Here is a 3,088-nt window from a genome sequence, read left to right as displayed (position 1 = left end):
TACGTGACGGGATCCAAACTCTGGATGCTCTCTTTACTGACGGGTCAGACAAAGATCTCATTAAGCCCTCCTCTAGCACGTCATTGACCATGCGCTTCGAGACCTTCTAATGAAGCGCAAGTTGTGTATTCTGCCGGCGGAGGTTTTCGGGTGAGCATAGATGTTTTCCGTGAAGGGGAGCTTTTGTGAGTGACCTGTATTTCTGGCACCTTCTGCCTGCGTTGGTGGTATAGTGGTGAGCATAGCTGCCTTCCAAGCAGTTGGGCACCTGGGGTTGGATTCCCGGCCAACGCATTCCTTTGGTCGGGCGACATCGTAGCCGTACCTTCGTGAGCGTGTTGCGCCAAAACTTTGATGGTCGTCCAGCAAGCAGAAAAGAGCTAGCTTCACCGTAGGGGAACTCGAAACCGCCGAGTCTTCCGCGTGACAGGCGGAGATACTGTCAACATATAACGAGGAGCTGCGCATGCCGCAGTTGTCCCCCAGCCAGTGCCACAGCACTGAACCATCACTAAAGAAAGCATGGATTTTCTTATGCGGACACAGCCTATACCATAAATACCAGTTTGGACCCCTCATAAGCTGAAGTCGTTCAATTTGGAAACTTATATGTTAATAGGGGTCTTATTTGCTCTTTATGGATTTATTTTTTTCCTCCAACTTTTCAGATGGAGGCGATGAGAAAGGGGGATTGCATTGCCTTGATTTGTTCTGGCACGAAAACAAATCTCAGTCGGTGGAAACATAACTGGCAATAAAGCTCATTCTGATTTGATTGATTTGTTGTGGTCATTAGGTGACTGACGGGAATGTTTTGTGACCTTTTACTCCTCCCCGTTGGAGTGATGGCGGTGACGAAATGGCATGTGGGCAGGGTACTGCACCATTGATGACTAGGTGAGCTATGGCTTACCACTGGCAGCGCACAGCCCAGGGGTGGGGATACAGCTAGAAGTTTCTCTTAAATTGTCGATATAATCTTTCGCCTTTTACTAAATGTTTCCGTGGAGGGGAGCTTTGCGAGTGACCTGTATTTTTGGGGGCTCTGCTCACAGCAGAGCTACACCGGAATGTCAAGAGCAGAGTGAATTGGCCAACTGCCAACACCCGGTGGGAGGACGTGACAACTCGTTAAGGCGCTGTGTTTGCAGCCTGCATGTTGTTCGGCTCCCCACTTTGTATTTATTTAGCCTGTATGGAAAGACAGCGCTTTTTTGTACGTGACGGGATCCAAACTCTGGACTGCTCTCTTTACTGACGGGTCCAAACAAAGATCTCATTAGCTCCTCTAGCCCTATCATTGACTCATGCGCTTCGAGCCTTCTTACTGACAGCGCGAAGTTGGTGTCTTCTGCCTGCGCCGGAGGTATAGTGGTGAGCAGAGCGTCGTTCATTGAGTGAAGGGGAGCTTTTTGAGTGACCTTTATTTCTGCAACTTCTGCCTGCGTTTGGTGGTATAGTGGTGAGCATAAGGCGGCCTTTCCAAGCAGTTGACCGGGTTCGTTCCCGGGCCAACGCATTTCTTTGGCTCGGGCTGACATAGTAGCCGTACTCCTATGTGAGCCGTGGTTGCGCCAAAAACTTTTGGATTAGCGTCCAGCACGCAGAAAGAGTCTCCCCGTGGGGAAGCGAACCCCGGTATTCCGCGTGACAGGGCGGAGATACTGTCCTATAATAACGAGGAGCTGCGCAGCAGCAGTTGTCCCAGCCAGGCCACAGCACTGGACAGCCATAAAAAAGCATGGCTCTTTTCTTTATGCCGACACAGCCCTACACCATAAAATACCAGTTGGACCCATCATAAGCTGAAGTCGCTTAACATTTGGAACACTATATGTTATAGGGGTCATTATTTGGACTCTTTTATTTATTTATTTTTTTCCTCCAACTTTTCAGATGGAGGCATGAGAAAGGGATTGCATTGCCTTGATTTGCTTCTGTCACGAAAACAAATTTCTCGTATGTGTAAACATACCTGGCAATAAAGCCTCATTCTGATTCTGATTGATTTGGCTTGTGGTCATTAGGTGACTGAAGGGAATTTTTTTGGCCTTTACTCCTCCCCTGGAGTGAGGGGGTGACGAAATGCATGTGGGCAGGTGTCTTCACATTGAGGACCCTAGGTAGAATAGTTGCTACCACTGGCAGCGCACAGGCCCAAGGGGGTGGGGATACAGCGCGAGTTTCTCTTCATTGTCGCATAATCTTTCGACTTTTACTAAAGATTTCGTGAGGGGAAGCTTTGCGAGGACCTGTATTTTTGGGGGCTATGCTCACAGCAGAGCTACACCGGAATGTCAAGAGCAGAGTGAGATTTGGCCATCTGCCAACACACGGTGGGAGGACGTGCAACTGGTCATCATCTGTGTTTTGCAGCCTCTGTGTTTCCGGCGTCACCACTTTGTATTTATTTAGCCAGTATGGAAAGACAGCGCTTTTTTGTACGCGACGGGATCCAAACTCTGGACCTGCTCTCTTTACTGACGGGTCCAAACAAAGATCTCATTAGCTCCTCTAGCCCTGATTCATGATCATGCGCTGCCGCGCCTTATTACTGACCAGCGCAATTGGTGTCTTCTGACTGCGCCGGAGGTATAGTGGTGAGCATAGCTGCCTCCAAAGACCTGGTTCGACTCCCGCCAAAGATTTCCTTTGGCTCGGGCTGACATCGTAGCCGTACTGCATCTTCTGAGAGCCCTGGTTATGCCTAAAAACTTTTGGATTGGTCGGCCCAGCAAAGGGAAGAGAGATCCAGCTCTCTCCGTCGGGGAATCGAACCCCGGTCTCTTCGCTCGTGAAGGCGGAGATACTGGTCCACTATACTACGAGGAGAGGAGCTGCGCATATGCAGCTGTTTGTCTCCCAGCCATGCCAACAGCACTGACCATCACTAAACAAGAAGCAGGCTTTTTCTTATTGCCCGACACAGCTCCTGTACACCATAAAAAATCCAGTTTGGACCCATTCATAAGCTGAAAGACGGCTTAACATTTGGAACACTATATGTTATAGGGGTCATTATTTGGACGACGAATCTTTTATTTATTTATTTTTTTTCCTCCCAACTTTTCAGATGGAGGCATGAGAA

The 3,088-nt window shown here is 48.9% G+C and overlaps 2 non-coding genes across 2 annotated transcripts; both read left to right on the top strand.

The window, feature by feature from the left end:
• The first annotated feature begins 946 nt into the window (after positions 1–946).
• On the top strand, positions 947–1,062 carry LOC122143438. Its single transcript, XR_006159175.1, has one exon. It is a non-coding gene; the product is annotated as a U5 spliceosomal RNA (small nuclear RNA).
• A 1,113-nt stretch (positions 1,063–2,175) lies between these two features.
• On the top strand, positions 2,176–2,286 carry LOC122143439. The gene has a single exon (XR_006159176.1). It is a non-coding gene; the product is annotated as a U5 spliceosomal RNA (small nuclear RNA).
• Positions 2,287–3,088: the final 802 nt, after the last annotated feature.

Source organism: Cyprinus carpio, unplaced genomic scaffold (genome assembly GCF_018340385.1).
Source record: "Cyprinus carpio isolate SPL01 unplaced genomic scaffold, ASM1834038v1 S000004738, whole genome shotgun sequence".
NCBI lineage: Eukaryota > Metazoa > Chordata > Actinopteri > Cypriniformes > Cyprinidae > Cyprinus > Cyprinus carpio.
Note: the sequence above shows the minus strand (reverse complement) of the source record. Positions and strands in the feature narration are given on the sequence as shown.